General features: G+C 49.8%; 1 pseudogene; it reads left to right on the top strand.

Annotated features, from left to right (window-relative positions):
* Positions 1-27,895, top strand: LOC146756775 (zinc finger CCCH domain-containing protein 11A-like; annotated as a pseudogene).
* The last annotated feature ends 43 nt before the right edge of the window (positions 27,896-27,938 follow it).

Genomic DNA, 27,938 nt, shown 5'->3' with positions numbered 1-27,938 from the left:
AGACGGGTGGGCATTCCTCATTCTTTTCTGCTTTTTGGTGTTTTGCTTAGGGTTCCTTTTCAAAAGAAGATTTCACTGATCAAGACTGTAGAAGACTTTCAGTCCAAGGAAGCACGAGCCAGCTCTTTGAGAAGCACAGGAAGAGCTGCACAGAGATCCCCGAGACCAGAACTGCTTCTGTGCGCTCATCCAGCATGTCGATTAAAGGAAATGATTGCTATTTCTACTTCTATTCCACTTGTAAAAAGGTCTGCTTGGGTTTTTTCCTTCATTTTTTCTTTCTTTCAGTTCTGAAGTTAAGAAGAATGGGTAGAATAAGTAGAAGTATTACTGGTCTTCAGCAAACTTCATAACTAATTGCATTGTACAATAGAGCAACTCGCTAAAAATGAGCTCAAAGCATGGCCAGTTCTCAGGCTGTACTATTTAATTTTCCTCTCTTGGTTTCCATTGGGTTACAGGGAGACAACTGTCCCTTCAGGCACTGTGAAGCCGCATTGGGCAATGAAACCATCTGCACGCTGTGAAAGGAGGGCCGCTGCTTCAGGAATGTCTGCAGGTTCAGGCACATGGAGATCAGTGTGAGTGTTGGCTCCTCAGAGTTTATCACCAAACCCACTTCTCATTTCTTTAGGTGGGCTGAATGTGCTTTTGCAGATTAGGTTCATTTGCTTTGAAATGATGATGGTTCCTACGGTTAAGAATAGGGGAGGAAGCAGAGGGAAGAGAGCTCAATGGCATTGGTATATCATAGCAGAATATTCTTGTAGTTGATACCAACAGTGTTCTCTCAACAGATACTAAAGAACCACATCAATCAGACAAGCATTCTGCAAGGTGTGTTAGTTTAACCCCTTCTAAACTGGTGTCCTCACCCACAGAATGCTAGGAAAGTTCAGTGAGCCTGGTGCTCCCAGCCTGCGCACGCTTCAGAGTGGTGTTTGAGTGCTGCTTTGTGGCAGTCTGCTCACTGGCACCATCTGGAGCTCAGTCTCCCTTTGCAGATCTTAGGTCCACGTTACCATCAGCTCTTCTTCCTTTCTGTCTTCAGAAAAAACGCAGCATGATTTCCTGCTACTGGGAGAACCAGCCAGGAGGCTGCCTGAAATCCAACTGTGCCTTCCATCACACCAAGGGACGTTACCTCAATGGGGTTTTCTTTCCACCAAGCCAAAGTGAGTTTGTCTTTTTTAGGGACGAAAGATTAACTCTATTACTCACAGGTGGGTATAGTGTCATAAAGAACGCCAGGTAACGTTCACTTGTGAGCTGATAGATAGGTTCAGAGCTGAACTTTGTGCGCTTCTGATACCTCAGTTTTATCTTGCATGCTCAGCTTCTCTCTGCTCCTGTGGCCTTTGCCTTGCAGGTTGTTCTCCTGCATTTAAGCTTTTACTGGGTGTCAGGGAGATGAATGTTGTGTAGGGGGGGATTTCCTTGTTCACAGAGAAGCCATTTGGATGGGCAAGTGGAGACTCAGCATTTATCTGTGTGGGTTTTCAGCCTTGCCTGCCATCTTTGTGCAGTGGATAATCTGATTGAATTCCTACCGCATAACTGAAGAGACTGATTTTTTCTTTGCTTGTACAGACCAGCTTTCTAAGGAGGGAGAAGAAACAAAAACACCTGTCCAGCAACCAGCTGAAGAAAACCATCTTGGATTGCAGATAATTTCCACTACAAAATCTGATGCTGATACAAAACAAGGTATTCCAGGATTAATCAGAAGCACTTGCCAATTAACTCCAAAGCAATTTATTGTACAAACACAACAGAACATAGGGTTGCTGAATGGAATCAGCTATTTCCATGATCTTGTTCCTACCTTGTAACTTCATGTGCCTTTCAGATTAGGAAGGTAAACTCCTTTGTTTACATCATTAGAGCAAGACAAGGCCACAGCATGGAGTTTAAGTGCCTGTATGTGCATCTTTCCAACCAGTGGTGAAAGCCACATTTGCTGATAGAGGAATCTAATGTCATATGGATGGGATAAAGTAAGGGATAAAGCCTACTTTTAATATCCAGAAGGATGAAAGGAGGGCAGCAGACAGACATCAGGTCCATGGTGCTCTTAGCTGTTAGGAGAGCTGACAGGGTTTGTTCTGCATGCTTCTGAGCAGGAGGCAGTTTGCAGAGCTGTGGTCCTCAGCGTGTGCCTCTGTCCCTCGGTCTCATTTACTGCTCTGTGTTCCCAGATGACAGTTTGAATGCTGGAATAAAAACACTTGGATCAGAAGGACCTTCAGGAGCTCCTGCTCATCGTCTCAAATCTCAGATTGTTCGTGTGCCTAAGAAGGAGAATGTGCGGACACTGGTCAGCACTGTGATGCTGCCTGCAAAGCAGGGTAATGATGAGTACCTTTGCTTCCATTTGGTGGCTCCTAAGTGGAATGGATAAATTACAATTGGGACTTACCCTGAGTGCATTACAGTTGCAATATTATTTTCTGTCAGGGCTGTCAAAGTGGTGTCTTTTGGTTGTATTTGTTTTGGGTGGGAAATGGGCTCACAAGACAGTAATTCTGTTAGTTTCTGTCAAATAAGCACTTTGTTTTTCTTTGTTTTAGGGGAGGTGCCTGTGAGTCAACTGAATACTGCTGATAAACCTGGAAAACGGAAATCCTCTGTAGGTAAGGGCTGCTTGTGAGCTGCTGTTTGGCTGCCTCCACGCAAATGGGGGGGCACTGCTGAAGCAGGAGGGAGGAAAGTGTGTCGTGGGTCTGTGATGACTCCAAGTGGCACACAAGTGTAGCATCTGAAAGGTGAATTTGAGAACATACACTTGGAGAAACCAAAGTTTGTGGTTGACTTGTAAAAATCTTTCTCCAAAGGAATTATCTTAGGAATGTTGTTGTTTTCTCTCTGTAGCTGATGTCAGTGGCCTTCCGCTGAAGCGCAGCCTCGTAGAAGGGCTGGGGAAGAAGATCGAGGTTGACAGAGCACCAAGGAGAGGTAAATGGTCATCGGTGTTTGCTGCACAGATTCTCTAGGCTTTCTGCTTATTCTTTCTCAGGAGCGTTGTTGTTGGGAACACGTATATTCTGTAATATTATGACAAATCTGGAAACTTGAGCTCTCGTTGTAATTTCTTGTAATCCTTATGCTTCTCCTTTCTTGATGATGACAGAGAAGGGTGCCAAGCCAGAAGGGGAGATCTGGAAGAAGAGACGACTGGAAGAAGAGAAGCAAAAAGTAGAAGAGGTTCTTACTGAGAAGAGATCTAAGGATAAGCGCAAGAAGAAGAGAATTTTCCCTCCACCTGAGCCTGGTAACGTGAAACTGGAAGAGCCACCGCGTAAAATCAAGCGATTGGAAGAAATGCATATTAAAAGCTTAGAAGAAATCAAGCAGGAGAAAGCCCTGTGGATGCAGCAGATCGCAAAGCCAGCAGGTAACGAGGTGTTTCACTGTCTGCTCTGCTGAAGTGCTTCCCCTGTCAAGCAAATGGAGTTTGCTTAGAATTGCCTGGGCTGTTTCTTACCAAATGCAAAGGCAGGAAGTGCCAGGATGTCCATCCATGTGTTTTTCCATTGAATCCGTGGTGTCTGCCTGCTTCATTCTGGAGAATTCATTCGCTGTGAGGTTTTGTAATTCAGTTTCTCCTGTACTTTCTTTCTGCCATGTTTTTGGTGTGGCATGTTCTGTGTGTTGACACCAAGGTTATCTTCATCTTTGGCGTGTTGCTTGTTTTAATATGTAAATGTGTTTGTAAAGCATGGATTGAGTTTTTAACATGGGGGCCAACCTCTGTCAGAAAGGTCAGGGGGGTGAGTTATTCATTGGGCAGGTGAGAGAGGCTTCGTGAAGAGACAGCATGTGAAGGAGGGAAGAGCTTGGATACTGTATGGACTGCGAGATGTCGCCTCTCTCGTGTTCTTTGTTATTGAATGTGAGGAAATAAGCACATGGAGGAAACACTGGCACTCAGGTTTCTTTCTATGCTTGCTGTTGACCAAGTGATTTTCTTTTTCCTTGTTTTAAAGCACCTGGAAGAGAAGAGGAAAAGACTGTGGAATGGAACAGGGCTGCTCCCAAAGCTGTCTCTGCACCCGCAGAGGTGAGTCCCTTCTGTAGATGGACACAGTGACACAATTTCTTCACATATTCTCATGTCTCACTGCTCACCATGAGCCACCATCATGAGTGCATTCCTACCTTCCTGCCTTTGGTGAAGAGCTGCAGCCATGTTTCACAATCCTGGTACTTTCAATGGCTTTCCCAGACAGCTTTGCACTCCTCAAACTCAGAATTGATCTGATTGTATCTGGCAGTGAGGCAGTAACCCTGCTGGCACCAGGTACAACTTGTGAGGTTAACGTGGGAGCACTGGATACAAAAAGGTCACGATGGCTTCGTGTTCAATGAAATCAGACTGTGGGTGGATGTTGTGTAGGGGAACAGGAATGACTTTCTGTTGCTCAAATAGAATGTGGTATGTAACAGCTCTAGCACTGTGCTGATTTAAACGAGCACTGAAGAAGAGGAGCCTCCAGCTAAAAAAGCAGCTTTGGTAAGGAGGGGAAGAAGTGTCAGTGCTGTCCTGGTCAGGCTGATACTGAGATACAACTCCTGTAGAAAGTGTGGAGAACTGAAATGTTCTGCAGGTTTCCTTTCAAAGTAGTCACTGTGTGCAGGATGCTGGATGAATGGCAGTGTGTGCACAATGCTCTGCAGCCCTGTGATTCCTCTGTAGTGTGAAGGAATTTGTCCATTAATGCTGCATTGTTAAAAAGACCTGAGGTGCTCTGCAGACTTCCCATGGTTGTTAACATCCTTCAGGAGCCCCTTAGCCCCCGTGTTGGGTTCAGGATCAGCAGTGCTGAAGGAGAAGCACTGCAGAGGAAGGATCTCCTGAGCAATCATTGACTTTGTCTTCCTTCTTCCCAGACTGCTGCTCCAGCCCTGCCGGAGGTCAGCCTGCTCACCAAGGCTGTAGAAGATGACACTGAAAAGTTCATCTTGGAAATCTCAGGAGGGGAAATGGTAGCAGAAATTGACTTGGACCTGGAGAAGGATGAGGATGATTTCCTTCGTGAACTTTCTGAGATGATTGACAGTTGAACTGCATAGTAGTTATTATAGTATGTTTAAAAAAACAAAAAACAAAAAAAACAAAAAAAAACCCCTTTAATTTAATAAAAACCTTTTCTTTTTGGTTGGATACCAACCAATAATCCCCCATCCTCGACCTCTTCAATGTCTCTGGCAGATCCGGTTTTGGCTGGTGAGGAAGGTGCGGTGGGGGGGGGGGGCTGAGGGGTGTGCAGAGCAGCAAGAAGCTCCTGAGAGTGAAAGCGACTCGGATAATGGTGGGAATGAGAAAGCGTTGGAGGAACATAATAAAACATTAACTGAGGAGCTGCAGGACTTAGAACTGCGTATGAAGGAGGCATCAGTCTCTTTGAGCGTTTCACCGATGTCTTTACAGCCCCTGTCTATGCGATTCCCCCCCACATGTAGCGATCCTCCACCTTTGCGTTGGTCTGGAGTCATTAGAGACATGATATTGGAGGGACCGTGTCAAGCTGTGCTTCAGCTCGCTTGCCCGCTGATAGACGATCAGCAGGGAGCTGCTCGGTGGGAAGTGCATCATTGGAAATTGTTACAGCAGGCTGGTAAGACTGTGACTGACTATGGGATAGATCTGAAGCTTCTAAGCAAATCATTCAATGGATTTTCACTGAGGATACTCATATGACACTAGACACTTCTAATCTTGTGCGGTTGTTACTAACACCACCAGAATACGTTGTTGGTCTCATCTCAAGGCAGAAAATAGCATCCAGCCTTTATAATAACTGTGTTTGTGTGTTTCTTTCCTAGTGGAATTGCTTTGTAACTTGCGGTGTTATAAATAATATTAGTAATGGTTTGACATAGTGTGTGATTTTCTGTTACCAATGCAGTCTCAAGAATTACAATTTTAGGCATTATCCATAGATCAAATGTGTGTTAAAGAAAGGATTTGATGTAATCAGTGCTGTAATCTATGGGAATAGCTCTTTTAGTATGTTAGTACTGCTCACTCATGATGTTATTAGCCTATTAATTAGCTTTTCTTAATTTGCAAAGACAAAACCTGGAAAGGAATCCCAGGCAAAGGGATGACCCTGTATTGTAGAATGGATACGTCTCTTACACCCAACTAATTGGGATTTTAAAAATATGACCATGCATCACTTGAGACAAAAGTGCATACTAATAGAACTAAATTTGATAGTTTATTCTGTTTTCCAGGCAGCTGTTCCACTTGGGCTCTGTATCACGCACTGGCCATGCGGATGTGGTGTACAACTGGAAGAAATCCTTCAGACCCTGAATGCAGGAGAGAATCTGTGATGGGTGAGAGAGGAAAGGTGCACTTTGAAGCAGGGAAGGCCCTGCTGGCACCGCCTGTCGCAGCCACCACCAACACGGTTTGCTGTTTCTCAAGGGTCAATAAGTAATAATGCCCCTAGTGATACTCCAGCACATTTGTCCTCTAAAACTGGTTCTATCTGACATGCAACTTCATAAAGTTCAATTATCAATTATTAGCTCAAAGGCATGGTTATGAGCATCCTAAAAGCATTTGTTGCACAATAGTTAGTGGCCATTAAAAATCAATATATCAGAGTATATGAAAGTTGAAGACTTTTCCTAACTAGTGACATGTGAACACAATGGGACCCTCATGGATTTATTTCCAGGTTGCAGAAACTTAGGTTGCAGAGCAAACGAGTTTGCTCTTTTTAGTAGGTTTAACAGTAATGTTGTTATGCTGTGTTTGACTTGTCTCTTTTTTCACTTCTAGAGGATTGTCAATCGAGGTCTTGATTGAGTTATAATGGTTATGTTATTAATATAAGTAGTGTTGTTATTCTATAGGCAGTAGCTTGCTAATTAATAAAAAAGGGGGGGTCGCCGCGCTCCGACCCCGCAGAGCTCCACTCCATGCGGTACTTGGAAATAGGGATGACGGATTCCGGCCCCGAGCAGCCCTGGTTCTTTGAAGTGGGGTACGTGGATGGTGAAATCTTCGTGCACTACAACAGCTCCGGTCGGAGGTACGTGCCCCGCACGGGGACAAGTACCAGTGCTGCGTGGAGCACGCCAGCCTGCCCCAGCCCAGCCTCTACTCATGAGGTGAGTGAGGGGATGTGGGGCTGGGGGTCTCTGGGCTGCCCCTTCTGCTGCTGACAGCCCTGCCTTCCCCCAGAGCAGTCACAGTCCAGCCTGGTGCCCAACGTGGTGGGGGTGGTTGTCGCCATTGTGGCCATTGCCATCATGGCTGGCGTTGGATTCATCATCTACAGACGCCATGCAGGTAAAGGTGGAGGGGTGTAGGAGGACAGTGGGGGCTGTGGGGGGATTTGAGGCTCCCTCAGGAGCCCTCAGCCTGGCTGTGATGTGAACCTGTGCTGATGCATCTCTCTGTCTGCAGGGAAGAAGGAGAAAGGCTACAACACGGCGCCCAGTGAGTGATGAGGGCAGCGCTGTCCCCCACCTCTGCCCAGTGCCAGGGCAGCATTGGGGTCCCCGATTTCTCCCAGGGTTCCCCTTCCTGGTGCTCAAAGCTGCTCCATGCCCCACAGCAAGAACAGGGCTGGGGGTCATGGCTTTGAGAGTCCTTCCTTGTTTTCTGGCTCCAAGCTTGCTTCCTGAGGTGTTTCTTGTGAGAAGACTCTCAATGATTTATTGAAGTGGCAAGTAATGGGTGCTACCGTGTGACAATCAATATCACTTTTTGGGTATTTGAATATTTGAAAGCACCTTCCTTCAGAGCTGTTTGCCTCCAGAAGAGTGCTCAGGACTGTTTATGAGCGGAAGATCTGGCCCGGGACTAAATAGCTCCAGCTTGGTGTGGGAAATGTGGGTAATGAAGCCATCGTGCCCTGTGAAAAACAGGATGCGGATGGGTATCCCTGCTCCCTCTTATCTGCTGGCAAGGCTCAGAAGATGGGAACAAAGGAATTTCTGCTAAGATCCCAGAGCCAGAAGCTTCCATTCCAAGGAGTGCTGACTCAACTACTTTGGATTCGAGCTGTCACTCCAAAGTGAGCTGACTTGACCACTTTGGACATATAAATAAGTTGGTGCTACCATTGGAAATTGTCATCGTGGTCACCATTAACAGAACAACGCCTGACGACCCACCACGACTGAAGACCAATGACTGAACTACAAACCTCGATGGATCCATGGTGGTGAATATCTCCCTCTTGCTTCCTACAGAGACTCCTTGCTTCTATTTCATATTTTTACTGCATTCCCTTCCCCATCACCCTACACCATAATAGCGTCCGTCCTCCCCTTCCCCATCTCCCTGATAAAGTCTTGTAATAAACTGGTCGGACCAATGTTTGAACCGTTGTTTCTTACTCCCGCACCAGGTATATGTATATCAAAGAACCTTGCCTCCCTCCTACAAACTGGGCTGAGACAATGGCTCTTCTTACCTTACAGGCCAGGAAGGTGGAACCAGCAACTCGAGCACAGCTGCGGTGTGGGGCTGGGGGTTGGAAGGGGTCCCTGTGCTCCTTGTGCTCCTTGTGGTGCTGCACCAGGGCTGGGCTGGGACTCTGCAGGGAGCTGAGGGTTGGGATGTGAACGTGGCCCTATGGGACACCATCTCTTCTTCTTCACACAGGAAGTAACCAAACCGTCTGAGTGCTGTGCTTCAGCCTGCAAGGGGCCAACTGGCCACACGAGCATTTGGGGTCGGTGATGAACACAGCCCCATCCCCTCTACCTCTCACATCTCCCTCTGCTTCCTATGCTGTTATGCTTTTCCTGTGCTGCTTCTTGTGAAATAAAGTGTTGGGCTGTTCTGTGCTCAGCCTGCGGCGCATTCTGCTCCGTGCTGTGCTCAGGGTTGGGGTGGATGAGGGGACCTCTCCTCATCCCTCCTCCCCCCACCCCACACTCTTTGCCCATTGCTCCATTTCACACTGCTGCTCTCCTCCTCCCCCTTGCACTCCCTGTGCTATCTGCACCGCTTTGGCATGAAGACATGACTGGAAAGTTCATCTAGTATTGGGCTGAGCTGTGCTTCCCCCCCATAACCCACAGTGCTGCCACAGCCACATTCTGAGGGCAGACACCCAGCTTCCATAACCAACCATGCACTGAGGCTGAGCTGCCCACACCCCACATCCCAACCTGCTCCTCTACAAAACATCTCCGCTTTATTCCATACCAATCCCAGAGCATCCCACTCTTCCCATCCTGCAGCGGGGAGCGGAGACAGCCACAGCTCCCCATGTCCCATCGCATCCCACTCCAGCTGCCCTGTGGTCCTCAGTGCTGCAGCAGCCGGCTGTAGGGTTGTCTCGCTTCAATTTAGGAGTGAGGCAAAGGTTCTTTTGATATGTTATGCCCGGGTGAGATAAGAAGAAGAACATTCAAATGTTGATCCGTTTATTGGAAATAAATTCCAGTTTATTGGAAATAATAGACAGTTGATTCCAGTTTATTGGAAATAATAGACAGTTGAGGAGATGGGGAAGGGAGAGGGACAAATGCCAAAATTAGGGTGATGGGGAAGGGAAAGTAGGTGATAGAAAAAGGTAGAAAAGAGCAAGAATTACGTTAAAGCGGGGAATAGTCACCTCCTGAATGCAGCAGCGTCCCATAGCACGTTGTTAACGTTGGTCCAGGGCAAAATAAGTGTAGGGGAGAGCAGCAGCGAAGTAGCAGGCCACAGATCGATGAAACGCAGAGAAGATGGTCAGAATAGCGAGGTCTCAGGAAGTGGAGTCTTGGGCAGCGAGGTCCCTCAGAGCAGAGTCTCGAGCAGCAATCCCAGAAGAGATAATAGGCAGCAGTAGGACAACGGTGGAGGAATCTGAGGTCAGATACCTAGATGCCCACAAAGGTCCTTCAGCATGCAGGCATCTTCTTCAGCATGCAGGCGCTCGCGTAGAGAGGCATCTGATGACAGAAAACATCCTTGTTTCCATAGTGAGGCATCTGGTGTCAAAAAACCTCAAATTTGGGGTTTGTCCGTGCCCTTTTTATCCTTCTTTCCAGCCTTCGAGACATTTCGGGACCGCTCAGGTCAGAGTCCTGTGATTTCCTCAGAGTTGTCAATCTTCCTTGAGATGGGCCAACATGGAAGACCACTTGAGGGACATTAGTCCTCAGAGATGGCCATCTTCCTTGAGATAGGCCAACACAAAAGACCACTTAAGGGCCATTAATCAGTATCTTATCTCCCTTTGGTAGCTCCCCGACTTGTCCATCTCCTAAACAAAGGGATTTCTCGAACCTTGGTTCCTGTGTGTCTCAGTCCTGGAACCTTGGTCAGGACTTGCCTGAACTTGTCCATTTCAGCAAACTTTGAGACAGTAATGTAAAAAGCATGGCCTCTTACAAGGGTCCATTGCGGGTCCTCAGTTCGGTGGGTGTCCCCATCTCAGCCATCGTGTCATGCTCCAGCACCACAACATGGTCTGCCTTCTCCAGCATCTGGGGTTGATGGCTGATGAGCAGCATTGACTGGTCCCCCCTGTTGGGTAGGTTTGTGGCGTGGCATTAAACTGGAACATTCGGTGTTACACACTGTGTGTGAGTCCCGTCTGTTCCCATGTGCGGAGGCACGGTACTTTCACACAGCAGCCTTGATTTGTCGCCGGATCGGGAGACGACAGCCTTCATGTCAGAAATGTGGACAAATGCTTCTGTTGTCTGAACCGTCTCTTGGCCCTCAGCACAATGATGCGCTGCCTTTCCAACCCTTCACAGCACTGCTAGGTGCCAAGTGCTGTGCTTTAAGTCTGTTGTACGATGAGTGGCAGCAGAGACTTTCCAAGTGAAATGCTTCATGCTGTAGATAAACAACAACAACAAATACAGCTGGGTTAATGTGGTTGTCTTCCTGTGGCATATTAGTTGAAGCAAAAAAGAAAATCCCCATCCCTTCTTGCTGAAGCTCTTGGCCACCCCCAGGAAGGGCTGAAAACCACTTCCAGGTCCTTTCCTTAGAGCCTTTGATGCAGAGGGTCCCCACAGATTCCATTCCAAGATCTCCCTAAGCCTCCCTGTTTCCTACAGCTGTAGGCACTGATCCTAAAACAGCTGGGCTCTGTTTCCAGCCTGTGGGATCCCAGGAGTTCCTCACACCATTTTCTGCAAAGCCAGAGCTGCCCACAGTCCCCCACAGCCACTCTTCCCACTACATACGTCAGGGTGCGGATGCAGTGCGCTGAGTCCCGGATATCCCACACTTTGATGTACGACGTGGACACGGTGAACACCAACCCCGTGTGGCTGCAGTACTTGATGGAAACGACATTATTTGGGTGACCCTTGAGGGAAGCAATTTCCTGACCCGTCACCAAGTTCCACATCTTATAGCTCCGGTCTGTAGGAAGAAGAACGTGACTGAGAGAGTTGGGCTGGGGAGTTCCTCCGTGGCGTGGAGGCACCGACTCCTTCCCAAGCGCTACCTCCCACCACCCACAGCTCCACTCCAGGGCAATGCAGCCAGCCTGCTCCAGCACCTGGACATCAGAAGGCAGGGACAGGGGAGCAGCCCAGAAGGAGCCATCCCTGACATGCACCCCAATTCCCCACGCCAGCCTGGGGAGATCTATGAGAATAGCGCATAAAAAGCCAGCAGCCCCCACACCTGTTCTGTCCAACATATACCTTTTTAGGCAGTGAAAAGCAGTTCATCAGTGGCATCCAGGCAGAGCACAGGCTTGGTGTGTCCTTCTGCCACAGAGACGCACTGCAGTGGGGCTGTCCGGGCATTCTTGGTGCCACCCACTGGATTAATGATGACCCCTGCATGGGAAAGAAAGAAGGTGGGGTAGGTATGTGGAAAGGCACAGCACTGTAAGGTCCTACAGGCATGGGAAAGCACGAGCTGCCTCACCCCCAAGCATCTTCCACTTCCTGGTAGGGCAATGGGCCCCTCCATCTGAACTCAGGCATATCTGAGCAATCATCTTCATGGAAAACCTTGGCATCTCCCCACTAGCAGCCCCTGCCTAACGGCTCTGCCCAGGTGACACAGACTGTGAGACGTGATGCTCACGGCCTCTGCTCTGAGCCAGGAAACTCAGCTCATTGGACCTCAGCTCAGTTGAGTAAAAACTGCACTTTCTCCATCCTGAAGCTCTGCCAGGAACGCTTCATTAGACCAATTTCATGGCAGTTCCTTCAAGCTGCCAGCCAGCCTGTGGTTGGCAATGTTTGGAAACGGAGCTGTACTCCTTTTAAAACCAACAGGATGACAGGGGGCAGCACTGGCATTTGCACCCAGCACCCTGTGCCTGATGCTGGCTCAGAGGATCCATCCTCACCAAACCTTCTTCCAAGGGACGCCCTGCAGGCACCTCATCCCTCCGGCCACAGCATCTGCCAATCACTTCCACATCAGAGTGTTCAGAACACTGAGGTCCAGCAGCCCCACTGCTGCAGTCCTGAGCTATGTGGACACCAGCAGCTCTTTCCTGCTGGCATTCCAAGCGCCGCCTGGGGCTCTGAGCTATGCTAAATCTTTTTCTATGAGTAGGCAAAACAAGGCAGGAGGCTGGAGAAGGGCAGGCCCAGGGCTGCATGAGGTCTGCATTAGTCAGGAGGGTGAAGGTAAGCTCATTAATTCGGGTTTCGAAGTCACACGCGTGCGATCTCCTTCTCAATTAGCAGCTTTGCTCACACATTCAGCAGCTCTCCTCTGACCCCTAGTGTTGCTACTGGTCTCGAAGTGACACCGAGACCAAAGGGAAATCCCGGCTCCCCAGGGTGAGATGCGATCAGAGCAAACAGCTCAAGGCGACAAAGCATACACGCGTCTGGCGCCGTGTATCCAGTGGTTGCTGAGAGCAGAGCACCCATCAGCACCAGAGGTGCTCCTAAAGGGCAATGAGAAGGTTGTCCTTGCACTGGGACAAACTCAGGAGCACATTCAGCCCGAGGCTGAGCTCTGCACAGCAGTGACTTGGCTTCTGGGGCAGAGAGCTCTGCTCACACAGGACCCAGCACTGCAGAGATACAGCCAAGAGTGGGGAACGCCTGCACGTATTTCCCTGGAAGATGCTTGCAAGAAAAACACACTGACAGTGCCCAGTGTTGCTCACCCCAGCATTACAGTCCTGCTGGAGAGCCAGGGATGGGACAGGACATGCTGACAAGAAATGACACAGAGTGTGTGATGAGGACCTCAATCTGCTTATTATGTGGATAATGCGGAGAGGTCTGGCTGACGGAGCTTCTCACTGTGTGAGTTGGTCAGCATTAGAGAAAGCCAGCATGGAGTTCTGTGAGCTTTTGCAGGGGACGAAGAGGCACAGAAGCTGCTTCCCACCCTTGGTGCTCTTAGAAAGTTAACTGAATCGGCCAAGGAGGAGCGGGAGTTATGGCTAACCTGTTTCCTGCAGGGGTGAACCCCAGAGGTTTGAGACCAAATGAGGTTTGGCAGATGAATGTCACAGACTTCCCAGAGTTTGGGTGTTTCCGTCACTTGCATGTCACAACTGACACATGCAGTGGTTTTCTCTGGGCTGTGGCACAATCTGGACAGACCGCCATGCATTACATAAATGGCCAACGCTGTCATGGGTGCACCTCATGAGTCAAAGACTGACAATGACCCAGCATATAGAAATGCATGTTTTGAACAAAAAACAAAAAAAACAAAAAAAAACCCCTTTAATTTAATAAAAACCTTTTCTTTTTGGTTGGATACCCCAGGGTGGTACTTTACTAAAAGAGTCTTTGCAATAATGAGTCATAAAGCACAGCTGAACTGGTAAAAGATTGGCAGACTGCATTCCATTGTCCTGAGTTTTCCTGCTGGTCAGAGTTGAGGTCCTGTCCCTGATCCTGGTTGGCTCCTTTCAGCAGCAAGAGAAGAAAGCAGTGGGGATCTGTGCCCTGGGATGTGCCCAAGCCTCCAGCCTGGCACCCACCTGCCTGGTGCTGCCCCTGGCACGTGTGGTGCTGGGATGAGGGGGGAGCCCAGCGGGTTCTCCCTGCTGCTCCCTTCAAACCAGTGTGCGAGGTATGACCCACTGACGCCATCACCCCGGAGTGGGGCACAACGCGGTGCCAGCATCATCATCTCTGCGGGCACTGCAGCGCAGTCAGCGCGGCTCGGGGGCGGGGGGGGGCAGAAAGGAGTTGGGAGGGAGGGAGGAACCTCACAACATCCCGCAAACGGCCCCGGTGCCAACACCGCCCACCGCCCGCCGTCCCCGCACCGCAGCCCGCGCTGCCACCTGGCGGCTGTCCCCGCAGCGCTGCCGGGGGTTCCAGCAGCCGGGCCGCCCCCAGGATGGGACAAATGCGGGGGCAATTAAATTGGATGGAGGAGCCGGAAGGGACCGAGCGGGTCCTGAGCGCTTCAGGGCTGCCCTGAAGTTAAGCACCACATTCGGGGCATTGTCCAAACGCCACTCGGTCAGTGACGGGCTCGGGGCATCCACCACCCCCCAGAAGGGCCCGTGCCTGCGTTGGACCACCCCCACGGCAAAGACGCGTTTCTCAGCCCTCCCCCGCTTCCTTCATCAGTTACGGGCAGCTCTGTGCCATTCCCCTGCTTAGGAAGCCACAACGAGCAACGGGACGGATTCTCAGCCCCATCTCCTGCAGCTCGGACGAGCCGGGGGTCCTCAGCCTCTCCTACAGGATGAACCTCGTAGCCCTTACCAGCTTTGTCGCCTCCTTGCGATGCTTTCAAGGACCTTTTTGTAGGGTGGAGTGCCCCAAAATGCACTTTGCTCCCTGAGCTGGCTCACTGAGCCCAGGCAGCTGCTCAGGTACATCCCAGAGCCACGGGGACATCCCTGCAGTCCCTGAGGACCCTGTTCCCATGTGCTCACTTCCTCACAGCACCCACGGCACAGAAGGACAGGATGCACATCAGGACGGGCGGCTCCCAGCTCTGTTCTTCCCCATAACAGTCAGCACTGCTTTGTCTCTTCCTTTCAGTAACGCTTTATTTGTGAAGACAAAGAGGCGAGGAACAAACACATCCATCGGGAAACAATTCAAACCAACGTACATCATGAGAGCGAAATAAGTTACACTATTTACAGGAACACATCGAGGGATCAAATATTTGTACACACCTTGACAAACCCAGAGCGCAGTGCTGGGCTGCACCACCCAGCAGAGAAAAAAAGCCTTCACCAACAGGAGTTGGGCTCTGTACAACAGCTCTGAGCAAGAAAAGGCACCTGCTGCTGTGTGGGATGGGCTGATGGAGCAGGCAGTGCAGCACTGCAGAGCAGGGAGCAGAGTGCAGGGTGGTGGTGGGATGCAGAGCAGTGAGCAGCTAAAGGGGCAGAGCTGCTCCACTGGGAATGGGGACAAAGGCCCGGGGTGGCAGGAAGGTGAAGGGCAACGCTTTGCTGGAAAGGCCTGGGGGGGGAGTGGGACTGTGCTGGGATCCCTCACAGTTGGGGTGGGAGCAGCACGGGGAGAGAGGGGCAGCTGGTGGGAGCCCTGGGGAGGGTGATGCTGCCTGCAGGATGGAGCAAAGCAGGGGTGAGCACGCTGCAAGGCAAGGGGACAAGTGACAGGTGCTCTGTGGGATCGTACCTGGAGCCCATCCAGTGTGGGATGGGAGGGCATCCCTGGGAGCAGACTGCCCAGGCAGGGAGCCCAAAGCAGCTGTGCTTTTGGAGGCGCTGGGGAGGAACAACGCATCCTTGTGCTTCTCGCAGCTGTGGTTGGTTTGGGGGCCCAAACATTTGGACTTCTGGGTCAACTCCAGCCCTTGTGTGCAAAGCTCAGCTCCAGGCAGTGCAGTGCCCTTAGCAGAGCATGAAGCTGGCTCCTGTGTGCTGGGAGGAGGAGATCCAGGAGCAAGAGGCAGAAGCCAGGAAGAAGAAGTCCCCCAGCTCTCAGCAAAGGAAGGAGCTCCCTCCCTGGACAGCAGTTATTATCTCCATGCTTGACACCACCAAAGGCACCGAGGGAGAAGCAAAATTAGGTGCACAGAGGCTCAGAGACCACAAGAAAGCAGTGCAAGTCCTGAGCCCTAAAGGAGCACCCAGCACAGTGCGAAAGGACGGAGCCCATCTGCAGCCCAGCCCTGAACCTTCACCCTCTGTGGCCAAAGCCCTCAGCCCCAGCACGGGGCCTGCAGGCACCGTGCTCTGGGGCATGGAACAGATGGCAAAACAGGCAAGTGCAGCCCCAGGGCCTCCTGCTGCCTGCCCACAGGCAGAGGCAGGGCAGCAAGGGAAGGATCTGAAGAAGCAGAGGCCAAGAAGCCACGCTCACTGGACTGCAGCTGAGTTGGGACTTTGTGCTTTAGCATTTGGGGGACCTGCCCCCCCAACCTGACAGCATGGCTCAGAGCTGCCCCCCCACAGCCCCCTGTGATGGGGAGCAGGGCAGAGCTCTGTGCCAGCTTCCTGGGGCTGTCCTCATCATGTTCAGTGCCTGGGACAGGATCTAGATTGAACTGCATTTTGGGGACAACAACTCTTAACAGCATTACGAGATTCAGTTTAACTCAGATTGCCTCGACCTCAGGCAGAGGCTGTTACAACACCAGAAACCCTTGAGCTCCCCAGCCCACCCCCAAAATGAAATCAATGACAACAGCACCCAGCTTGAACCGTGAGGTAGCTACACCAAATCAACACACACCCTCCATCTCCCCAGATCAACACCCCCCCACTCTTCCACATGGGAGATACCAACCCACACAGGTACTGAGACACCAGTACCTATGGTACACCCAGCTACAGCCACACGAACGCAGACATACACATCCCAATGGAAAAGAACAGGCTGAGAGGGCAGCGCTGCCTCCACCTCCCAGTGCTGTGCGTCACAGGGCAACCATGGGGCCTGTGATCCATCCTGCCCAGCCCCACAGCACAGGGCTCAGCTGTGACCCAGGAGCAGCCACCATCCTGTCCATGGCAGGGTGACCCTGCGCATGCCATCGTGCCCTCCACCAGGCCATGGAAACTGCATTTTCTTCTTCCCCTCCCCCCCATTCCCAGAATGATAAAAGACAGACTCCATCAAGTAAATAGAGATGCTCCGGTTTCAAGGTGTGCAGAAATTCCCACCCTGCAGTGGTTTGAACGAGGGCTGGTGGCACAAAATAACGGGGCTGCAGAAAGCAGAAGGAAATTGGTCTGTGCTTTCGCATCCGCCCTTACAACTTTCCCAACCACCTTTACATGTCAACAGAGCATTCTACAAAAACTCTTCAACTGTCCATGCAGGCACATATCCAGTCAGAGCCGTGAGTCCCTTCTTCTCCTTCCAGAGGTGTCCTTGGTTCTCATGCTGTTAATCTGGCTCCACAGCTGCTGCTCTGAACAGCTTTTCCGGTATTCCCACGTTCCCCTACGAGCCCAGCGTGGGGCAGGGCACGATGGAGCAGGGGATGCTCCAAGGGACCACAGGAGAGGTAGAAGAAAGCTCCAGTGTGAGACCAGGGCCTCGTCGGCCCCCTGAGCAGAGAAACGTGAGCAGGGCAGCTGGAGAGGCTGCGTCCTCATTGACACTCCTGGGCTGAGCCTTCAGCCTTCTGAAGGGCTCCAGCCATGCACCATCATTCTCTGTAGGATTGTCCTTCAGGCGTGCAGCCGTGGGGGGAGTCGTGCAGGATCATGGTCCAACCCGTCCGCACTCCGCTCCTGGCACAACCATCTCCATCCTCACCCATCTGCAGCCCTTCCCCACCCCACTGCAGAGCAAAGTGGGTACCCAGGGAAGAGCAGAGGGTCAGCAGAATTTGCAGCTGGGATTCAGAGATCTCTGCAAGGAAGCTCAGGGTGAGCCAGCTGTGCAGCACTGGCTGCTTCAGAAACAAAAGAGAATGATGGAATGAGTCAGGAGCTTTGCATGCTTCAGACAGGCACCGCCAGCAGAAGCAGCGCCCACCCCCAGCCCATGGTGGGCTGCCGACTCCCCCCCCCACTGTCCTTGCAAGGGTGAGTGCAGAACACGGCTGCCACAGATGTGGGCAATATTTGGGGTGAGAAGATGCACAAAAAGCCACATGCAGAACAGGGGAAACCAGAAATGTGGGCAAGGGGGAGAGAAGAGGTCTCAGAGGGGTGCTCTGCCCAGCAGCCACAGGAGACTACCTTGACATAGTGATCTTTGGAGCCCGTCACCACCAGGTCATGTTTGCTTGCTGTCTGGCTTACTGCGAGACACATCACGGGCCCAGTGTGGCCACTCAGCTTCCCAACGGGCTGCAGCCTACAACCAGTGAAAAGGGTCAGTCAGCCCCTTCCCAACAGCACAGCTCCTCCAGGGCCCTCCCCCAGCACAAAGCCCACTGCCCTCAAGCACTCCTGACATAGAAAGGTCCCCAAACACGGGCATCGCCATCAGGGGTACCCTGCTTCACAGTGATGCTGAGGGATGAAGGCAGCTCTGGGGCACACCGACAGCCATCTGCAGAGCCCAGGCTGCAGTGAGGGCTCAGGGTCAGTGGCACAGCCTGGGGAAGCTGCTGCTCATCTCCCATTTCTTCCCTCTTCTCACAGATGGAAGCCACGCCTCAAGTAGTCCCATTGCTGCTCATCACCCATCAGGTCCAAAACAGGGGCTTGAAAAGGCATATGAAAGGGTTCTGTAAGCCCTCATTTGAGGCAGCTTCCACAGCTACAAAGGTTTTCCCTTTCCTAAGGGGAGTCTTTTCAGATGGACACCGTCCACACAGAATCAGTCAGTTGTCCTGCCTGCCTCTGTGCTGCCCCTCACCTGCTCAGCTCCCAGATGTGGACGGAGTTCCCAGTGGCAGCATAGAGGGTGGTACCAGTGGGGTTGAGAGCAATCTGGTTGATCTGGTGCTCCCCCTGCACACTGGTCACAGGGCGGGTGGTTGTCCCAGCACATGCATCCCCAGAGATCACCTGGCCAGAAGATCTAGAGGAGGGAGGATGGGAGGAGAAAGGATGATCAGAGACCAGCTCAGAGCCTGCGAGGCCCCACCGAGGAACCCAAAGAAGCTGTTGCCTCTCAGCTGGTCCCACACTGGGAATGGTCCTGCAGCTGTCTGGCCGCCATGGGACCAGCAAAACCTCCACCTTCCAGAGCAGTGCTTTCCTTTGAGCATTTGCTGCAGAGGGTCCCCACAGATTCCATTCCAAGATCTCCCTAAGCCTCCCTTCTTCCTACAGCTGTAGGCACTGATCCTAAAACAGCTGGGCTCTGTTTCCAGCCTGTGGGACCCCAGGAGTTTCTCACACCATCCTCTGCAAAGCCAGAGCTGCCCACAGTCCCCCATAGCCACTCTTCCCACTACGTACATCAGGGTGCGGATGCAGCACGCTTAGTCCTGGATGTCCCACACTTTGATGTACGATGTGGACGCGGTGAACACCAACCCCGTGTGGCTGCAGTACTTGATGGAAACGACATTTATTTGGATGACCCTTGAGGGAAAGGCACAGCACTGTAAGGTCCTACAGGCATGGGAAAGCACGAGCTGCCTCACCCCCAAGCATCTTCCACTTCCTGGTAGGGCAATGAGCCCCTCCATCTGAACTCAGGCATATCTGAGCAATCATCTTCATGGAAAACCTTGGCATCTCCCCACTAGCAGCCCCTGCCTAACGGCTCTGCCCAGGTGACACAGACTGTGAGACGTGATGCTCACGGCCTCTGCTCTGAGCCAGGAGCATGATGGCCATTGTGCATGGCCATCGCTGTCATGGGTGCACCTCACGAGTTAAAGACCGATAATGACCCAGGATATAGAAGTGCATGTTTTGGACATTGGTGTACAGCTTGGGGCATTAAGCATACCTTCGGCATTCCCGGCAGCAGCACCGGCCAGGCTATTATGGAGTGTGCACATCAGACCTTGAAGGGGTGTCTTCGTGCACTTAAAGAGGGGGGAGGGCTGGAGGGGCCTGAGCTGTGCCCACATGCTCTCCTCCTGCGTAAGAGAATCGGATGGGAGACCATCAGCTGACCGAATGGACACCAATAGGTCAGGTCCTGATCAGACCCGACGGAGGGCCATGGCTCCCAGACCCTATGCCACTCCTTGTCAAGGGCAGGAAACACGTCTGTGTCGGGACCCCAAGTGGGCCCTGCTGGCTGCCGGCACGTTGGGTTAAGCCGGCACCAAACGACGAGCCATCCTGTGCACCGTGAGGATCTGAACATCTCAGCACCAGTTTTGGTCAACGTCTCCTTGGTTAATGTCTCCAGTGCAGCCAGTGATTTGACGTCAGCACTGGGCAGCGGCTGCTGGTAACGGCACATGAGACTGCGTTGCTCCAATGTGCCTGAAGGTCCGAACTGGGAATCCAGCCTTCATGCCGGACTGATAGTTCGTGAGTGGGGGAGACCTTGTTCCTGGATAGTCCCCCAGTGGTGGACATTCAGAATGATTCGTCACAGCCAATATGTTTTTGTCTTGTTATTTGGTTATGGGGTGTGACATTATAATGCACACTGGACAGAACTGGAATGCCATGAAGATTTTGTACAATAGTGTTACATTGAACCTGGAGAAGTTGTAACTCCATTGTGTACTGTGCTGTTTTCTTGAACTTGAATGCACTGTTCTCTTCAAGTTCTCTTTAAGTGTTGCCATACAGCATTTCAAAATTGTTAGGCAGATAGCTGTTATGTCTTTTCAGGTTTGTGGGCACTACAGCTGCATCTCTTTGGTATGTTATTATGACAGCTTCATGGATTTCCGCATATGTTTAATGTTTGATTCATTTCCAGAATATCCTTAAATGAGCGAAATCACCTTTGGGGTAACAAGGAGTACCTAGGAGAACCTTTACAGGGGCTGCAGATGATAAAGAGGAGGGAGATGTTGGGTATTGGACAGGTGGTGCCTGCTTGCACCACGGCTGGAGTAAGGGAGGTCACGGGTATCTGATAGGGGCGGTAACCTGTACCACTATATAGGGTTTGTGGCATCGCATTAAACTGGTACTTTCAGCGTTACACACTGTGTGTTCTGGTTAGCATTTGGGCTGCTGTGCTAACAGATGTGTCTGGGGTTATCTTGTTTTAAAATGGAAGGGCTTGTAAGGAGCAGAGGGATGTGAGGTATTTCTAGTCCGCTTCATGCTCCCGATTCCAGAACCCTTCCAATTGTGAGGAAACAGAAGTGCTGAGCTGTGTGCGTGTTCCATGGTGCAGAGTCCAGTGACAGTTGGTGCCCGGCGTCTGTGCTGAGCAGCATTGAGGTCTTTAGGAACGTAGGAATCTGCCAATCTGTTGTGAAGGTACTAAAGGTAAAAAGGCAGCATTTCTATCAGTATTATAGGAGGGAAGGAAACTTTGTCCTTAACTGCTGTTTTTGTTCCCATTGTCATGCAGTCAGTCCAGCAACTAACTTGAGAACCCGACTTCTCCTCTCTTTAGTTTAGATTTGGGGAAATTCCCTGACACCCTAAAAATATTTACTGGAAAATTCACTAATGTTTGTGTGAGTAAATGGTTCCAGCGTTTCCTTACTGACTGTCGGAAATGCTTAGCACAGGAAAGTGTGGCACTTTAATGAAAGAGTTCCGAATCACTTGAATTTGATCTTCTGTCTGTCCTGGTTGTAGGTTTTACTGCATTTGATACCTTAAAAAAAAACCAACAAAACAAACCTAAAATACCAAAATATTTGATTTTTACATCAGAAAAGAAAAAAAAAAAAACCAACCCAAACCCTTGTTGTGGCTGAGCAGAACGTGCTGCAGCTCCATGCAGTGCTGAGTTACAGTATTCAGGCACATGTGTGTGGATTTGTGTATTGATATGCACTGGCATGCTTTTGCTGTACAGGTAACAAAGACAGGGGAAGGTTTTAGTGTTTTCTTCATAGGTGAAGAAACCTTGAAGACCAGAAATTCCAACTTACAGAATTTGACATTGGCAAAGTGAGGAGGAAAATTCTTCCTACCCCGTTATTCTTAATTGACGGATTCAGTGTTGGTTCAGCCTACAGGAGAAGTGAACTGCAAGGCTTGGAAGATCGCTGTATTTGCTGAGGTTGTCCAGGTGGTTGAGCTTGAAGACCTGCAGCGGTCAGACAAATGTGTTGGGGTTACTCACTGCTGTCACTCGTGGTGTTGAAGGAGGGGCTCCATTGGAGGGCTTGCAGCCGTGCAGCCCAGGGGCTCTGTGCTGAGTCAGGGAGATGTTACTAGAGTTTGACCAGTGTTGAGGAGGGCAATGTTTTGAAACAACTGCTCCAGAAAGACTGATTGAATGAACAGAAGAAAGCTGGGAAGATGGGTGGGCATTCCTCATTCTTTTCTGCTTGTCGGTGTTTTGCTTAGGGTTCCTTTTCAAAAGAAGATTTCACTGATCAAGACAGTAGAAGACTTTCAGTCCAAGGAAGTACGAGCCAGCTCTTTGAGAGAGCACAGGAAGAGCTGCACAGAGATCCTCGAGACCAGAACTGCTTCTGTGCACTCGTCGAGCATGTCGAAGAAAGGAGACGATTGCTATTTCTACTTCTATTCCACTTGTAAAAAGGTCTGCTTGGGTTTTTTCCTTCATTTTTTCTTTCTTTCAGTTCTGAAGTTAAGAGGAATGGGTAGAATAAGTAGAAGTATTACTGATCTTCAGCAAACTTCATAACTAATTGCATTGTGCAAAAGAGCAACTAGCTAAAAATGAGCTCAAAGCACGGCCAGTTCTCAGGTTGCACTAGTTCATTTTCCTCTCTTGGTTTCCATTGGGTTACAGGGAGACAACTGTCCCTTCAGGCACTGTGAAGCTGCTTTGGGCAATGAAACCACCTGCAGGCTGTGGAAGGAGGGCCGCTGCTTCAGGAATGTCTGCAGGTTCAGGCACATGGAGATCAGTGTGAGTGTTGGCTCCTCAGAGTTTATCACCAAACCCACTTCTCATTTCTTTAGGTGGGCTGAATGTGCTTTTGCAGATTAGGTTCATTTGCTTTGAAATGATGATGGTTCCTATCGTTAAGAGGGGGCTGGGAGGAAGCAGAGGGAAGAGAGCTCAATGGCAATGGTATATCATAGCAGAATATTAATGTAGTAGATACCAACAGTGTTCTCTCAACAGTTGCTAAAGAACCACATCATTCAGACAAGCATTCTGCAAGGTGTGTTAGTTTAACCCCTTCTAAACTGGTGTCCTCACCCACAGAATTCTAGGAAAGCTCAGTGAGCCTGGTGCTCCCAGCCTGCGCACGCTTCAGAGTGGTGTTTGAGTGCTGCTTTGTGGCAGTCTGCTCACTGGCACCATCTGGAGCTCAGTCTCCCTTTGCAGATCTTAGGTCCACATTACCATCAGCTTTTCTTCCTTTCCGTCTGCAGAAATTTCGCAGCATGATTTCCTGCTACTGGGAGAACCAGCCAGGAGGCTGCCAGAAATCCAACTGTGCCTTCCATCACACCAAGGGACGTTATCTCAATGGGGTTTTCTTTCCACCAAGCCAAAGTGAGTTTGTCTTTTTGAGGAATGAAAGATTAACTCTGTTACTCACAGGTGGGTATAGTGTCATAAAGAACGCCAGATAACGTTCACTTGTGAGCTGATAGATAGGTGCACAGCTGAACTTTGTGCGCTTCTGATACTCAGTTTTTTCTTGCATGCTCAGCTTCTCTCTGCTCCTGTGGCCTTTGCCTTGCTGGTTGTGTTCCTGCAATTAAGCTTTTTCTGGGTGTCAGGGAGATGAATGTTGTGTAGGGGGGGATTTCTTTGTTCACAGAGAAGCCATTTGGATGGGCAAGTGGAGACTCAGCATTTATCTGTGTGGGTTTTCATCCTTGCCTGCCATCTTTGTGCAGTGGTTGTAAGGTTAGGATCAAAGTTTTAAATTGATCCTTTTCTTCCTGTAGCTACGCTGCCAAGTCCACCAGAGTCTGCAGGTGATGATCCGAATGCAGCTCAGATAACAGTGCAGCAGAGCAAGCTTTCCGTGCAGTCCGATCCCTCTCCACAGTTGATGGAAGTGATGCAAATGGAAAACAAAGAGAGTGTCCCAAGCGCTACACATCCTCCCATTTTAATCAAAGCTGCAGATGATGACAAATGTGATGATGGTGAGTGTGGTTGCTTTTCCCAGTTCTTTACTAGTTACTCTATTCACTTAGGCTGCTTCTATGGGTTTACCAGGTAAGTATAGCTGTTAAAATAAGGAACCTGTCTGTAATCACTTCCATTTGTACTTAAGAATATTAACTGTGGGCTGCCAATTAACTCCAAAGCAATTTGTTGTAAAAACACAACAGAACATAGGGTTGCTGAATAGACTCAGCTATTTCCAGGATCTTGTTCCTACCTCGTATCTTCATGTGCCTTTCAGATTAGGTAGGTAAACTCCTTTGTTTACTTCATTAGAGCAAGATGAGGCCACAGCATGGAGTTTAAGTGCCTGTATGTGCATCTTTTCAACTACTGGTTAAAGCCACATTGTTGATAGAGGAATCATGTGGATGGGTTAAAGTAAGGGATAAAGCCTACTTTTAATATCCAGAAGGATGAAAGGAGGGCAGCAGACAGACATCAGGTCCATGGTGCTCTTAGCTGTGGGGAGAGCTGACAGGGTTTGTTCTGCATGCTTCTGAGCAGGAGGCAGTTTGCAGAGCTGTGGTCCTCAGCGTGTGCCTCTGTCCTTCAGTCTCATTCACTGCTCTGTGTTCCCAGATGACAGTCTGAATGCTGGAATAAAAACACTTGAAGAAATCAAACTGAAGAAACAAAAGGATAAAACCAAACAACAAACTGGTGAGTTCATATGCCCTACTTTGTTATCCTTCTGATAATACTCAGCTGGCACTGTGTTGGGGAATAGAGCCGTTCACAGAAGTGAACCTTTATCTTGCACTGCTGGTTTTGGAGTAGCAGTTGCTGGTGGCTGGGTGCTCCATGAGAGATAGACTTTTTTGTGGTTAACTGTTCTAAAATCTTTCTCCAAAGGAATTATCTTAGGAATGTTGTTGTTTTCTCTCTGTAGCTGTTGTCAGTGGCCTTCCGCTGAAGCGCAGCCTGGCAGAAAGGCTGGAGAAGAAGATCAAGATTGACAGAGCACCAAGGAGAGGTAAATGGTTGTCTGTGTTTGCTGCACAGATTCTCTAGGCTTGCTGCTTATTCTTTCCTGGGTGCGTTGTTGTTGGGAACACGCATATTCTGTAATATTATGTCAAATCTGGAAACCTAAGCTCTCGCTGAACTCTCTTTTAATCATTATGCTTCTCCTTTCTTGATGATGGCAGAGAAGGGTGCCAAGCCAGCAGGGGAGATCCATGTCAAAACTCTGGAAGAGATCCGTCTTGAGAGAGCGAATCAGCGAGGAGAAACCCCAGCTGCCCCCCAGGCAGAAGGGTGCTGTAAGGTGGAGGATCCCAGCTCCGGGGTGAGGCCTTCTCCTGCAGTTCGCACCAAAACCTTGGAATCCCTGGCTGAAAGGAAACACAAACAGCTGGAGGAAGAGAAGCAAAAAGTAGAAGAGCTTCTTACTGAGAAGAGAGCTAAGGATAAGCGCAAGAAGAAGAGAATTTTCCCTCCACCTGAGCCTGGTAACGTGAAACTGGAAGAGCCACCGCGTAAAATCAAGCGATTGGAAGAAATGCATATTAAAACCTTGGAAGAAATCAAGCAGGAGAAAGCCCTGCGGATGCAGCAGATCGCAAAGCCAGCAGGTAACGAGGTGCTTCACTGTCTGCTCTGCTGAAGTGCTTCCCCTGTCAAGCAAATGGAGTTTGCTTAGAATTGCCTGGGCTGTTTCTTACAACATGCAAAGGCAGGAAGTGCCAGGATGTCCATCCATGTGTTTTTCCATCGAATCCATGGTGTCTGCCTGCTTCATTCTGGAAAATTCATTTGCTGTGAGGTTTTGTAGGAAACAGGAAAGTTTCTCCTGTACTTTCTTTCTGCCATGGTTTTGGTGTGGCATGTTCTGTGTGTTGATGCCAAGGTTGCCTTCATCTTTGGCTTGTATTGCTTAGTTTGATATGTAAATGTATTTGAAAAGCATGGATTGATTCCTCAGCATGGGGGCCAACCTCTGTCAGAAAGGTCAGGGGGGTGAGTTATTCATTGGGGAGGTGAGAGAGGCTTTGTGAAGAGACAGCATGTGAAGGAGGGAAGAGCTTGGATACTGTATGGACTGCGTGATGCCGCCTCTGTCTGTGCTTTGTTATTGAATGTGAGGAAATAAGCACATGGAGGAAACACTGGCACTCAGGTTTCTTTCTATGCTTGCTGTTGACCAATTGATTTTCTTTGTTTCAAAGCACCTGGAAGAGAAGAGGAAAAGACTGTGGAATGGAGCAGGGCTGCTCCCAAAGCTGTCTCTGCACCCGCAGAGGTGAGTCCCTTCTGAAGATGGACACAGTGACACAATTTCTTCACATGTTCTTGTGTCTCACTGCTCACCATGTGCCACCATCATGAGTGCATTCCTACCTTCCTGCCTTTGGTGAAGAGCTGCAGCCATGTTTCACAATCCTGATACTTTCAATGGCTTTCCCAGACAGCTTTGCACTCCTCAAACTCAGAATTGATCTGATTATATCTGGCAGAGAGGCATTAACCCGTTTTTGAAACATCTCTAATCTGATTTCCTTCATATGCTCCCCCTGGTGTTTGTTCTTATTTTGCACTTACTTTATTTCTTTTTAGCCCTGGGATCAGAGTACACCAAATTCTAGAGCTCAAGCAAAGAGCCTTGAGGGGACAATAAAGGAGAAGCTACAGCTGAGACAACCGGAGAAGCTGAAGAAGGAAGTGGCTGCTGTGCCGGCTGCAGCTAAAGAAACAGTCAAAGGTAAAAGTGCAGAGCTTAGCAGTCCTGAATCCACCCTTCATGGTCAGCTTATCAGCTTGCAAAGGCCTAAGTGAAATCTCAGCACGGTGGGCAACAGCATTGCCAGGGAAACCATCAGCCCAACCTCAGGAGCAGAGAACTATGAATGAGTGTTGAGTGTGAGGTGGTCCTTGGAAGTAAAGGGACCTGAGTGCTCATGGTGGGTGCGTGCCTTTGCTTAGTGCTAGAAAGGGAAATGCTTATTTTCTTAGTTCACTTGTGTTCCTTCCAGCCAGACTTCAGCTTGAGAACGAGGGACAGACAGTGGCACTGAGCTGCAGACTTACCTGTGTGATAAACCCCTGGATGTATTTTGTGGGTCTGTTGTGGCTTGCACAGAGTCTGGTTGCACACTCTTGTCTGTAGCTCCTGCTTTTTCCTTTCTCTAGAGGGACCATGTATTGCTTTCTCCTGCTGTATGGCTGTTTCCCTTGTCTGGGTTATAATATGGTGTAGCTGTGCAGTTTCTTTGTTCCTTTGGTCGGACTGTTGGTATGCAGCACTTACTGTGGAAGATATTGCTCAGATTTGTGGAAAGAGCAATGTAATTTTGCTGGCCGGATGTATTTAACTGTGGAGAAGAGCTGTGGGAATGACAGGACAATCTGGACTCCTCTCAAGGCACAATTGTACCAGCTCTCTCTTCTTCCTGTAGCCAAGGCCAATGTGTGTGAGAAGCCTTGGGATGGCAAAGCCAGCAGCCCCACGAAGCGAGCAAGGAAGCGGAAGGCTGCTGAGATCTCTCCTTCTGCTGTGGCAGCTGTGAATCCTCGGAGAAGCACTGAAGAAGAGGAGCCTCCAGCTAAAAAAGCTAAAATAGCAGCTTTGGTAAGGAGGGGAGGAAGTGTCAGTGCTGTCCTGGTCAGGCTTACTGTTAACGTCCTTCAGGAGCCCCTTGGCCCCCATGTTGGGTTAAGGCTCAGCAGTGCTGAAGGAGAAGTGCTGCAGAGGAAGGATCTCCTGAGCAATCATTGACTTTGTCTTCCTTCTTTCCAGACTGCTGCTCCAGCCCTGCCGGAGGTCAGCCTGCTCACCAAGGCTGTAGAAGATGACCTTGAAAAGTTCATCTCGGAATTCTTAGAGGAAATGGAAGGACAATATGACTTGGAGCTGGAGAAGGATGTGGATGAACTCCATCTTGAACTTTCCGAGATGATTGACAGTATAACTGAGTAGTCTTATAGTATATATATATATATATATATATATATATATATAA

The sequence above is a fragment of the Coturnix japonica genome, chromosome 26, assembly GCF_054131305.1.
Source record: "Coturnix japonica strain WE chromosome 26, WE-NBRP24, whole genome shotgun sequence".
NCBI lineage: Eukaryota > Metazoa > Chordata > Aves > Galliformes > Phasianidae > Coturnix > Coturnix japonica.
Note: the sequence above shows the minus strand (reverse complement) of the source record. Positions and strands in the feature narration are given on the sequence as shown.